This window comes from Corvus kubaryi, unplaced genomic scaffold (genome assembly GCF_017639235.1).
Source record: "Corvus kubaryi isolate FWS band 111438036 unplaced genomic scaffold, C.kubaryi_AGA036_p1.0 37334, whole genome shotgun sequence".
Classification (NCBI taxonomy): domain Eukaryota; kingdom Metazoa; phylum Chordata; class Aves; order Passeriformes; family Corvidae; genus Corvus; species Corvus kubaryi.
The window spans coordinates 17207682-17221464 of NW_024581108.1; the positions used below are offsets into that span (position 1 = coordinate 17207682).

The 13783-nt window shown below is 40.2% G+C and overlaps 1 protein-coding gene across 1 annotated transcript in view; it reads right to left on the bottom strand.

The window, feature by feature from the left end:
* GPBP1L1 (GC-rich promoter binding protein 1 like 1) overlaps positions 1–13783 on the bottom strand; it is a 31999-nt gene that overhangs the window by 17670 nt on the left and 546 nt on the right. The gene's annotated exons all lie outside the window — the stretch shown is intronic.

A 13783-nucleotide genomic window follows, 5' to 3' on the forward strand; every position in this document is an offset into this window, starting at 1 on the left:
GAGTTTAGTGATCTTGAAACAACCAAGACTGTTTATTAGTGTTTTGATGCCATCAGCTGTTTCTCAGGATGCCTTTAGGTGTGCCTTATTATGCTTTTATATTTGACTTATCAGAGGTTTTTTTCTTTGTTTGGATATGGTTCCATTCTTTGCTCAGTTTTGGTTTTCACTGCATATGTTATGTCACTCTTTATTCTAACCATGTGGGTTTTTAAAAAAAGTTTTTAAGGTGATTTTCATCAAGGCTTAAAATAAACACACACTGGGAATAGTAAAAGAACGACCACCTTTTATCTTCTGGGTCACCCCTTGAATAAATCTCTTCATTTTTATGTTTTTTTTTTTTTCTTTCTGGAACTGCATGTTACTGTTGTATAGAGGAGTTTGGAAAGATGGAAACACTTCACCTAGGCTCTGAGCCACAACCACATTTCTGCAGACAAAGCAAGAACAAGCAGCCTCACAACATGTATAAACTATCAGCCAAGACAAAGAAAAACCAGAGTGGTCATGGCCACACACAGTATTGACCTGGGAACTTTCTGAGCGCCCTATCCTGTGCTACAATCTATTAAGCATCACACATTGCAAACAACCGATCTATAAAGACATATTTTTATATTAAAGGGTAATTTTTCAGTGTGCATAATGGACATAACGGAACATCTGCTGCAGACAGAACAGACTTCCCATCATGCTGAACTTGTACAGGTACAGAGCTCTTTAAGATAGGCCCTTCTAAGTCTACCACCAAACATTTGATGAGTAAGTGAAAGACAAAACAGGGACAAAGTCAATGCAGTTGACTATATTTAAACAAGATTCATTACCTTCTGAATAAATATGCTTTTCAGAATGAACAGTATAGCAATTGAGCTAAGTCAAGCTATTGATAGAAGTTAAAAAATTTAATAAGTTGATTTAATGAACCTTGAGAATGGTTCACAGCAATGTGAAAAATGGACCTAAAGAAAGCCCACAGAGAACTGTTCTCTGGATTTAAGGTATCTAAATAAATGAACATCACAGAACTGCAGTTTTGAAGTAAGAACCAGGTCTGAGTACAAAACAAAAATAAAAACACCACAGAAGTACAATACCCAGGTTCCATTTACCAAAAAGGTTCCCAGGACCTTTGGAAAAGGCAAGGGAAAAGGAAAGCACATCAACAGTTCGTGTTGCTGCGAGGTTTCCTTTCACATTTCAGCACAATTAAAGCGAAGGTGAAACATTTTGTAAAACTCCAACCACCAATTTATAGATGATCTTGCAGAGATTTGGGTCTCTGAAGCTGCTATTTTGATATCACTGTAAGTATGAATGACCAGGGCAGTTCATTAAGCAGTGCCTGGTGCACCTGTAGCCCTCTAGTACAACTCCTAGACTTGACCCCATAATTCGGTAGGGACATACACAACTCTTCAGTCATCGCCTTCCTGGGCACATCCCAGCACAAAAAGAACAAGGGACGTCACATTTAAATGGAAGACTTCTTGCTAGAGCAAAAACCTTGTTAAATGAAGTGCTGTAAATTACAGTAGCACTGAAACTCTTCAGTCTCCAGGATGAGCCCCCATGCTGGGTTTTACAGCCCCCTCTCACACACGCTCTGGATCCCATCCAACAGCAGATCTGCAACCTACCTGAGATCACTTCCATAACCTACCACTCTACTGACAACAGTAACATCACAAAATCCTAAGGGGCAGGACCCACAGTCTCTCCATTACCCTCTCTGACAGCAACCTGTAACAAATTATTGGAAAAAAAAAAAGTGCAAGACCAAAAACAAATAGCAGCAGGACTCCCAGGATACTTTCTCAGACTTTTAAGCCAGAGTCTGTATTACAATTTATTACCAGTCAGAGCTTCTATGCAAATCTGTTCAAGTTGCTTTGTTTTCAGACACATTTATACATTTTTGCCTCCCAAATGAGAGTGGGCACAGTTTACTTGTGCTTTGTGTAGAAGTCAACTTGTAGCTATTAAAAAATGCCAGCCTCAATTCAACTGGGTATTTTCTTGTGCTACCAAAGTGCCCAACCACATTCTATTCAGTTTTCCATGGTACTCACAATTTTACACGAGATATATTGACTCAAGTCATGCCTCTTCCAAACCAAGACTATTCATGGAAGCCTTCTGAATACCTCTAATCACCCTTATTAGCCTTTACCCTACTCTTTGGGTTCTTAATGTCACGAAAACTGCATCAAATGTTCAAGATTTGGGAGCATGGCCCATTTATACAGTGGAAAAAGTGTGCACTTGAAAAATTTTCTTCCTAATATCTAACAGATTTTATTCCCTATTACTACACAGAACTGAAGTGACCTTTGATAACTACTCAGTTCTTCTAATATTGCATTTACAGTTCAATCTGTACTGATCTCTGCTTCACTATGGAAAACACAAGGACAAAGATCATCAGTAGCCACTCCCAATTCCAGAAAAAAAGCAAAGGAAAGTGCGTGTCAATGCAAACTTAACTAATTCTCAGTTTCCTTTTAAATGAATTAAAATGTGAATTATTTCTGCTAATACAAACCAGAAAAAGAAAATAATAATAATATCACTAAATGAAATGTTCTCTAAAGGCATACCTCCTTTCAGAACAATGAAACCTGCATTAATGAGCTTTGGTGCAGAAAAAAATGGTTGTCTGTCAACTATCCCAAAATATTATTTCACCCATCAAAATGAAATAGTCTTTGGCAAGTCATCTAAGTACGAAAAAAATTAAACCCTGTATTAGCACCTGGGTTCCACTTATTTTTAAAGGTTAATTAGAACTGTTAACAATTTATATTACCATTTTTTACATGTAACATTAAAAATGCCTTTAGTAACCTATTTTTTTGTTGTTCCGAAAGTACTTTTTTCCCCTTGGTAAGTGCTTAAGTTTCACAACTAAATACCCTTCACTGTGTTATTTTACATGCAAGTAGAAGTGGTCAAACTGAGTCAAACAAACTTGTCAGGTGCTCTTTTATATACCAGATTTTATAGTGTATTTGCTTAAACAAATATTAAAAACCGGCATGAAAACAGAAGGAACATACAAGCACATTCAAGTTAGAGACACAGACTACAGTAAGAAACATCTGCAGTCAGAGAGAAACCCCCATTCTCCAATACCCCTTTCATAAACATCTTGCTCTACCACAGTTGAAGGGAGTTGCCTGGTTTTCAGCCTTCTATTTATTTTCATTTCTACTCCTAACACACACTTTATCAGAGTTAATCTCTAAACCAGAGTTTCTAAAGCTTTGACTCTCAAGCTGAGCTTTTCAGATATACCTGACAGTGGGAACCAAGGAGGTGTTCAATATGTAAAGACTTACATTGACCAGAACAAGAGCCTAGAGAGACGAGCTAATCAGAGCCACTGAGCTATGAAATTATTCACTGGAAATGGATCAAGATATTTCAGAAGTCCTAATAAACAGAACAGATAAGCCTTAGCAGCAGTGCATTTTTCCTCTTACTTCCTCTTCCATCTCCTGCCTTGGCCTACGAGGCTGTAAAAACGCAAGGGGAAGTGGTCTCCCCTGAATTACAGGCTGCCTCTGTGCCATGACACGCTGTTCCAGCACACCACCTCTCTGGGAATACCTGGAACTAGGGCTTCCAACCTTTGTCCACATGACGTACTGCAGTGCACATTTCTGAAATGGACACATTTTACTGGGTGTTTTTTCTGCTTCGCTGTACCCTGCAAACATTCCCAGGTCCCTTCAGCACTGCTGTCTACCACAAATCCTATTAATTGCAGCCTCTAATTCAGTTTCTCCTCTCCTGCAACAGCAAATCACAAAGACGTGGAGCCTCTAGTGGAAAACCAGCATAAAAGTAAACTTTTACCCTTCATTACACATTTATCAATCCAGTTAATAGCAGCTGTAAAAGGTCACAAGGACAACACCTGTCTATCCCTACCACAATTTCAGTTCACTGCATTTCTATCTATTGCTCTAAATAAAGCATGTTTACTTTAAAAAAGTAAAGATTTGTTTTTCTAACCAGCCAAGTCAATTGGGATTTCAGTAATACTCCTAAAGATCACCTAAAGATCAGATGTCAGCTGGGCTGCAAAAGCATTCAGAAAAATTAGTGAACAATTTCATGGATGCAGAAGGCAGAACAGAATTTACTTCCCTCATCAGTTTTCTTTCTGTGAAGCTCTTTTAAAGTTATTTAATCAAGCAGATATGCCCAAACATTCAGAACAGACCTCTTCCCACTTAGCTACTTTTCAGAGTAGTGTCACTGAATAGGTGTACGTTAGTTTATGATAAGGAATTAACACAATATGCATTCACTGAAATATCTCTTTCTAATAACCTCCAATTCACCCAACAGATTCACAAAAATAGGGAGCACAGCCTGCAGTCCAACTCAGGAAGAGTCAAAAGCATGCTACTGACTTCCTTAAGGCTATCAAAAAGCCTCACGTGAAATTTCACGACCCTGTTTTCCAGAAAAAAACCCCAAACATTACAAGGCTTGGTCTTACTATCAAAAACATATTATAAAGATAATCATATTTGGGTACACAGCCTTAAAAAACACCTAGTTACAGCCCCCCTGCCACAGGCAGAGACACCTTCCACTTTACCAGAATGCTCATTTCCAGCGATGGGGCATCCACAACTTCTCTGGGCAATCTGTGACAGTGAATTACATTTATAATATAATTATAAACCTTGCTTCAACCTTGCATGCATTATTAGGCCTTACTATAAAAGACACAAGTGCAGCGTAACTCGTTCAATAGTTGTCATAACAACTGGTGAGCCATGTCTTCACAAGTTGAGATCATTCATTTCCAGTTCACCTACATAAAGTAGCTACAAAACAAACTTCCCTTTTCCTTTCACTTCCATTAATACAATTGTCTAGACACACCTTCACCCTGTCTGCACAACTGAAAAACAGTTCCCTTTGGAGAGGACAAATGCAGATGTTCCGGAATGGCACGTACAACTGGTAGAGCTCACACACCTGAGGTATTAGGAACCAGAAGAACTATCCCAGATATGCCATCACTACTCGTTTCTTCCCATTATATCCCCACAGCCAGCCTTCCAAAATAAAGGACAGCCCTATTAATTAAAAATACTGCAAAAAAATTGCTTAAATTGTATCTGGCTGCTGAAAAAAATGTAGTATCTAAAAATATAGAGCATCACTCATAACAGTTTTCTAGATTTATAGAAATATGAGCCCATTTTAGAACACTAAAGGATGGATTAAAATGTTAATCATGTACTAAACTAAAACTTTCCCAGATATAGATATTAAATGTTTTAGTGAAAAGGATCTATTACAGAAAGATTAACAACTTGGTTTTCAAGTTTAAAGCAAATGAATCTATCTTGCAGAGTCATCAAAACTGTTTTGTATTCTAGACAGAACACTGCAAATCTATATTCCAAAATGAAAACATGCCAGAAGCTTGGCCATACAAAAGTGCTTCCAGAGTAACAGGCTAGGGGTGGGGGAAAATCATACCAACTGTTACATACCTGACCACTTACACAAACCAGATGACTAACTTAAATGAACTGAAAATAGGTTAAGAAAGGTCCATACAGACACATCTATGTCCTAATCCCCTTTTCTCTACTGACAGTCCTTCCATTGACATCTCACACAGCTCTGCTTCACAAACAACCTGTCCCTTCACATACTTACTTTCCACTTCTCCAAGGCCACGCTGACCCAGTCTTCCCTCCTTCAAAACTTCTAGACAAACACATACCCCCACAAAACCACACACCGAGCAAAGCCTTAACAGTCTGGTCTCATGAATACATACTGAGATCTAGAGTATAGGGGGTAAGGAGATTATTTTTTGCCTTTGTGACACCAATTAAAGATACAAGGACATACAAAAGTAACAACCCAGTAACAGAAAAAAGTGACTTCTAGGACTGTAGGAAAGATTCTTCATCGAACAAGAAAACACCACTCACAAAAACACGACCTTCAGAAACGTTATTCACTGATGATACACCGGCCCTCCAAGCTTCTGTTGAGCCAAGTTTTTACTAGCAAGGTTACCACACAAAAGCCAGCAAACTTGTCTTTGGAAGCAAGTTGTACTTAACTCAAAAGCCCAAAGCATATTTTGGAAAAGGCAGCATCATGGGGAGCCTGTACAGAAGTCTGTGTAAGATGATAAGTCTCTGGACCATAGCCAGCAAGTGTGATACATCAAAAATGAACCCTTCCAAGGGGTTTTCATGAATTTACTCCTCAAAGCACCAAGAATACCAAGATAAGGCCATTTTAAACACGTAAAATCTAAAAGGGTCAACTTCTCATAAGCACAAAATAGGAGAACACAGGCTTTCTAGATATTATGCCTACCACCAGTTATTCCTATGTTTCATACTGTGCAGCCACTGGCAATGCTGTCATCCCTTATGCCTCTCTCCTGTGCCTGTTAAGATTCCACTTCCCTCCCTCCAATGTCCCTTTCACTGCCTTTAGTACTGTTTATGTTAGAGAACAGTGGTATTTACCTGAAATATTAAAACCTGTTTACTGCTCTGCCCTGCTGCAAGAAGTAAGGCTTCAGGGATGGTACACCTCTTAAACAAGTGCATCTATTGACACTACTGATACAAACCAAAGAAACGCATTTTAAATAGTATTAGGCTTTAAACGTGATCAACGTTCTGAACTTTCAAACAGCTTTAGCATTTTATTAAATAAGGTATTTTAAATCTGGAGAAGGTATTCTACTATTTTAATCAAATCCAAAGGTCTTTTTACTTTTAGCTCTTTAAGGAACAAAATCAAACATCTATTTTGTACTGCACTTTGATCTACAGATCTTTTGCAAGTAAGTCAAGATAAGGCTCTGTTCTGCCCAGAACCTTACACAGCACAGCACCTCGTCATGGCTGCCTTTAAGGTACCACTCCTGTCCCCAAACCCTTATGACAGAATGAATGAAAGGGCAATGAAGAGGCCATCTGTACAGTCTGCCCAAAGCCTTAAGGAACAAAGTCACTTCTACTGCTCAGTAGCACACACCAGGATAATGTTCTCCATCATCAGGAAAGAATTGCAAATATGTAATTACTGGCTTATCCCTGCTGCATGCTACATACCTCCCGCCTACCTGTCTTCCAGAGATGTGGATGGAGCCTAAGCAGAAGTTAAGTAAGTAGTTCTCCAGTACCTCAACAAAAATATCATGGGATGGGTATTTCCCACTAAGGGTATTTTATAAGCCAGTATTTTACCAGGGTTATTACCGCTACTATAGCACATTTACATTTAAATATATTCCATTTGGAGTGGAGAAAAACGAATTTCCTTTGGAAAAGAGCCTCAAATGCAACCAGACTATTTATCAAATATTTGTGTCAAGGCAAGAGAGACTACAAATCAAGTAGACGGAAGCACAGATCTGCATTTCAGATGAAGGATAAGCAAGTAAAAGGCATGTCATTTGCAAAGAGGAAGGAGAATTGAAAGTCAACAAAACAGAGGACATTCAGAAATAAGAGACCATTCTCCTAACCAGTACTGTAGTAATTCTTCCCCTCAATACCATTACCTGGGTCCTACAAGACCAGTACTACAAACTGGGAAGGGAGGTGCATTCCAGTTATAGGTACTTCCCCTAAAGACAGCCTGCCAAGACTGAGGGACAACTCATACCTTTTCTGCCCCTCCCTGCAATCTGGATTATTTCCAAACCCTTTTACATCAAGACCAGGAAAATATGATCAAACTCCACATTTATTTGTCCGTAACTAGGACATGACAAAAGACATGTTCACTCAGCACTTTTCAGCATGTGTACAACACCTGCATTAGTTTGTAAAGTTTACATTGTCTGCAATGGTTTTCATTTCACTGGTTTAACATTTTCAGCACTTTCTGATTGAGAAAGTATTAACAAACATCAATGCAGAAAAGTTACTGAACACAATTCAGTTTAAAACAACTCTTATACATATAAAATAAATTGCAAAAATAATACATATTCCACTAGTTTGGTCTTAGCTTAAAAAAAAAAAAAAAAAAAGAGAAAGAGAAAAAGTCATCCTGTCATCTAATGATTTGCTGCAGCTGGGACATATATCCTCTTTAGATGTTCACAGTGTTTTCCTGGAGTTCTATCTACAATCTAGTTTGTGAAACTGAGTTAAAATAAAGCAAGGAGTTATGGACAAAATGTTGTCCAGGTGGTTTCAGCTTTGTCTTTAGATCTTGCAGAGAATTATTGTTTTTCTGCAGGTAATCTGTGTGGGCCAAGACTAAAACACTGATTCTTCTATCCTAGTGTCCCACAATAAATTAGTGAATACAAGCAAAACATCTGTGTGGGAAAAAAAATCCTCATACATTGCACAGTTAAGCACCTTTTCCTGAGATTTAAAAGAATTTAGCTCTACCCTCTTCCATCAGATGTCTCTGAAAGTCAACTAAGCAACTCCCCCCCCTTCACCAATTTGTACAGTGATCTTCAGCCTGCAGAGGTCCAAAAATTAATCCTGAAATGTCTCAAAGTATCAGAAAAACGAGTTTGTCATCAGCAGACTGGAATTCATTATGCAGCTATACATACCTCCACTGGAATATTTTTTTGGAAGCTGTAAATCAAACCAGATTAGCACACCAGCATTCTCCAGTGTATCCCTACAATCTGTTTTGGTTATTTGTATGGCTTGAAAGCCTGTCCCTGCATCTAATGCCTCACCTGAACATATTCTGCTGCAATTTCAACTCATAACTACTTGTTTTACTCATGACGGATGTAGAAACCTGACTAAACTCTCCTTGCAGATACCTTTTAAGAAATCTTTTCTCCAGACCAAAACTTCAGTATTCCCTGACTGAAAGGCAACTTTAGCAGGTGGGTTTTTTTTTTTTTTTTCTGGGGAAGTCCCACAGACCACCCTGTATCCCAGCACTGTTTGGCAGCAGAAAAAGGATCTACTATCATATTCTGGGATCAAATATAGCCATGCTTTAAAAAAAAACCAAAACCAACAAACAACCCACCCTCAACCAGTCACATTTTACTGGCAAAGATCAAGCTTTCAAGTTCAAAGCACCAATGACGAAAAAACTGACGTGACCCACCTACCAAGTGTGACAGCTTGCAGGCAGTGACACGATGTCAGAGCTGCCTCCCAGTTATACCTGCAGGTAACTTTTTTAAGCTGCTGTATACATCACCTGCTAATGTCTGATGAAACATGTTGTATAAAATCACCGTAGAGCTAACCAACCAATTTTTTTTTCCAATCCTTAGTTACGGTTTCTCTCTTTCACAGACTTTGTTATTTTCTTTACGGATCTTGTTACACAGCCATAACTTTCCCAAGTATGACATTATCCCAACCTGAACAAGATAGCTCCTGCTGAACACCTACCACTCCTCGGCAGAACGGAGAAACTGCTTCATTACCTTATTTTAAATGCTTCTATATGTTCCAGTATGACAAGTGAATTTTCATGACAGTGATGCTGCTGACTCATGATAATTTAGGAACCATTACAACCCCCAGATACTCCCCCACAGAACTGCTGCCCTGCCAGCTGCTACTTGTCTGTGTAGGCAATATACCAAAACACAGTAATTTGAACCCATCTACACCAAAATGGCTGAATCCAAAGCTATTGTTTTCAGACCATTTATTGAATTTGTCAGGATCACATTATCTGTGTGTTCAGTAAGAACATCATTGCAATATAGGGAAGTGAAACCACCAAAAAGTACATGACGCAGACTCCCTGATGTGAACACTCTTCCTCTGGACATACCCAAGTACTGCCTTTTTTCTAGATGTTGTGAGGGAAAATGCTCCTCAACTCCTCAGCATTCTGGAACTTTTCCCACCCCCACAGGCTCTCAGCTCCCTAAATACTAGAGGATACATTCCAGAAGGCCCAGTCAACCTGAAGACATTAAAGCTGTCATTAACCCATTTCTCTACTTTTAACTGTAGTTCAAAGTAGAGGAAAGACAGTTTTCCCAAACTAACAGTCAAGATCATAACACATTCAACATTTTCAGGATGAGAGTTCCTTGCTGAGTTTTTTTAAGATTAACATCAAAGGTCTTTTCAGATCATCTCACGTGAGTCTTGATTAATCCCTTGATGATGGATGACGCATTGTAACACAATGGCAAAACACTCCTCTGTGCTGAAAGGCTGGAGGGAGACCTGTTGTAATCTTTACCATACACCTTCACCAGCAACTTTGTGAATACCAATAATTTCTGTGCCCAGAATAATACCATATATCTCCCTGGCAGACTCAGTCCTTTATTTACAAGTTAATTGTCATAAACTGAAGATGACAAAATTCCAAGAGAGTGTCACTCATTGCCACATACTCCCTATGTTGCAACTACAGTATGGGGAGGGGGTCACACAGATATCCAGAACCTAGAAGAGATACCAAAAATAAAACTTCTCTAAGGGAAATTAAATTAAAATTCCTAATTTCTTCTTCTATTGAAAAAAGGGGATTCCTAAAACCAGGAACATTCAGACAACATTACAGACATATCTTCTTATCAAGAGCCACTAACATCACGCCACAGAGTTGTGATACTCCTTCCAGTGTGGAGGATAAAACTATGCAAAACATTGAACTGGAAATGATCACAAGATTCAAGGAGAAAACAAACCAACACTGGCATTTTTGCTAGAATGCCTGTAAGTCCTAGAACTTCAGCTGCTCCTGGTGAACTCCCTAATGTACAACAGTCCCTGAGGCACAAGGTCACATGCTGCAAAATATTTCTTTCTGAGCATCATTTATTGCAGAAAACCTCAGTTATGTTTGGCTGCACGGGTTCAAAGCATTTTTGTTAAGCCAGACCTTGGAAGTGCAACTATTTCAGATTAGTCATATTATAGAACTGCATACACCAACACTTTGCAAAACTGTTTTGCTGTTTAATTATAGAAAGGTCTAAGTAGCATAAAGGGTGAAAATTCTTCTCCTGACTTTTGAAAACCAGCTAGAGAAGGAGCTGCATACTTTAATCAAGAATTTCCAGTTTGGAGTGATACAGCCTGATCACTAATATGTATGATCAATTAAGCCATAATGCTTCCCCTCCCTGCTTACTGTCACACTCACAGCCCTGTCTAACCTAGAACTTCTACGTCTGCACAGTGTTTGCACATACATGTATGGGGCAGTGGACACTTAGCCACTATCAGTCTCTACCTAAATCCACTCCCAAAACCATAAATTTATCTTCTGACCATACAGTAACTCGTTAAAGTTTGGCACATTTTCACAGGAACATATAAAGTTACAGCACACAAGTTAAACAACATTCTGGCTTTCATGAAGTATTCTGAGCAGGACCACGTTTCTGCCAACTTCACTGCTTTTCATCGAATCTGACGAGCAAAGAGAACACGGACCTCAATTTCTCTTGCTAAAACAAACGCCACACATGATTTAGTTGGCATCCTGGTCACTACGTAAGTGACAGTAAAATGTCTACTTACATTGCTGAGTTTGCAGAACCAAAACCAAACCACTCCAGCCTCTACAAATAAATTAACACAAAACTTAAAAATCCCAGGGAAACCTCCTGGTACACACACTACCTCATCAACTGCAAAATCCAGTAACTATGACCTCTCCCTGGATAAGCTAGAGCAACAGTCACCTCCTGGTTGTTTCTACGAAACTGTAAGGAAAAGCTGTGTCCATGCAAACACAGCCAGCACTCTGCTGGAGAGAGGTGCTTTAATGCTTCAGCTCTACTGAACAGAGTCAGCCCTTTTCCAATCTCTTCAGACAAACAAACAAAGCACACCCTGGAGTACACTTCATAGCTAAGTCAATTCAGCAGTTACACAACTAACTTCAAACAATTTGTAACGCTGAAAAAAAAATAAGGTAACTTTAACTCCTGAGCCAATAGTTTTTCTTCACTTCGTAATGGCAAGAACTACGTTATGACACCCCACACTCCTGAAGAAATTCACAGATCCAACCACAGCATTTTTCTGTGTTAAAATAAGGATCGCACAAGTCCTGAAATACCATTTCCATTAATTGAAAATGCTAGTGAATATTATTTTTCCTGTAATGATTTCATTTCCTAATTTAAAACAGGAATTTCAAGATTCAGTAACACCACACAGCAGTCACACATGCGAGACAAGTTGACCATACCCTGTAGATATTCTCAAAGTAAAATTTTTTCCTAACATTCAGAAAGTGTGCACTTCCCTTTGATTTGCTGTATTTCACATCTGCATTCTGCTCCTCATATTTCTGAGACACCGCAGAAAAAAACCAGGATTTGTGTTTTTTTAAAATGCCATCTGTTCCCTGCATATTTCCACTTTAGGTCCTCGTATGATATCTGCAATGGAAACTTCTGTGTCATATAGGATTAAGGCTATAAACCAGACGAATATAAAATACAGAGAGCTGCACTTCCCTACAAATAGCTGGGGGGAAAAAAAAAAAAAAGCCATAAGGAAGTACCACCTGAAGACTTTCTATTCTAAATACAAAACTTCAAGTTCTTTTTAAAGGGACTTTCCTCCAGAAATTATGTGAAAGAGTGTGAGAGGAAAAGCTGCTCCTCTTAAATCTGGGAATTTTATTTGTTCCTACCACTGCTCTACACCTGTTTCCTTCCTGAGTCAGAAACTGGAAGTTTGAAATACCGGTCTCCAAATGGATAAGCATGGGGAACCTTTCACTGAAATACCAGCCATATTCATTCACGAAGTAACATTTGCATAAGCTTTTTTCATAACCACCTAACATTTTTATAGGAAGCAATGTCAACTCTACAGTAAACTCAGCTTTGATGGCGCTCCAATTATCTCAGCTGTTATCTCCATTCCTCCTCTTTGCTATTTCCACACTTTGCTCAGGCACTTGCAACGTTTCAGAGTATTATCAACATTACTAACACTTGTGTCACTCACAGCTCGGGGGCGGGGAAAGGCAGGCTGTCCTACCTGGTCATGTTAATATAAAAAGATTTTTAAGCAACACTCTTAAGCCATTCCACCATTACTTGTAAGAATTTAAATAGCTACTGTTCCTCTAAAGCTGTTTAAAAACTCGTAACTTGTGCAGACACCCACTGACTGCTCTAAAATCGTTCCAAAACAGCTCGTTACTAAACCGAACTGAATTCAAAGTCTTAAGTGGATATTCGAAACCCTAGGCGCGTTCTGATCAAGTCCAGCTCCAGCCGTTTAAGTTAAACCACACAAGACCTTAGGCCAAGGGGGCATAAAACACACCGGACACACGGAAATAACTTTCACGCCGGAAAGAGCCGCCTCACGCTCGGGCCAGGCGCTGTTTCCCTACGAGCACACAGCGAGCGGCACCTGACAAGTTTCCCAGCCTCGCTGGCACAGCGAGCCGGGCCCCGGCTGCCCGCAGCACACGTGTCACTGCCCGGCGCCGACCGCCCCTTCTCGCCGGGGGCAGCCGGGAAGCGCGGCCCGGGAGGAGCCGAAGGGAAGCGGCCGGGCTGGTGCCACTCACCCAGTTTCGTTTCCAGCCTACGGCGGGGTTGCCCCTGCCCGGCCCCCCCCGGGACTCACCCGCCGCCCCAGCCCGTTCCCCCCCGCCCCCCCCGCCCCGCTCACGGACGGCCCCATGACAGGAGCTCAGCTCCGGCACTGTCAGCGCTACGAACTTCCCGGCTGAGCAGGAAACAATAAACCGCAGAGCCCCGGCCCCCACCGCCCACCCCGGCCCGGCCCGGCCCGGCCCTGCTCGCGGGGACCTCGCGCTGCCC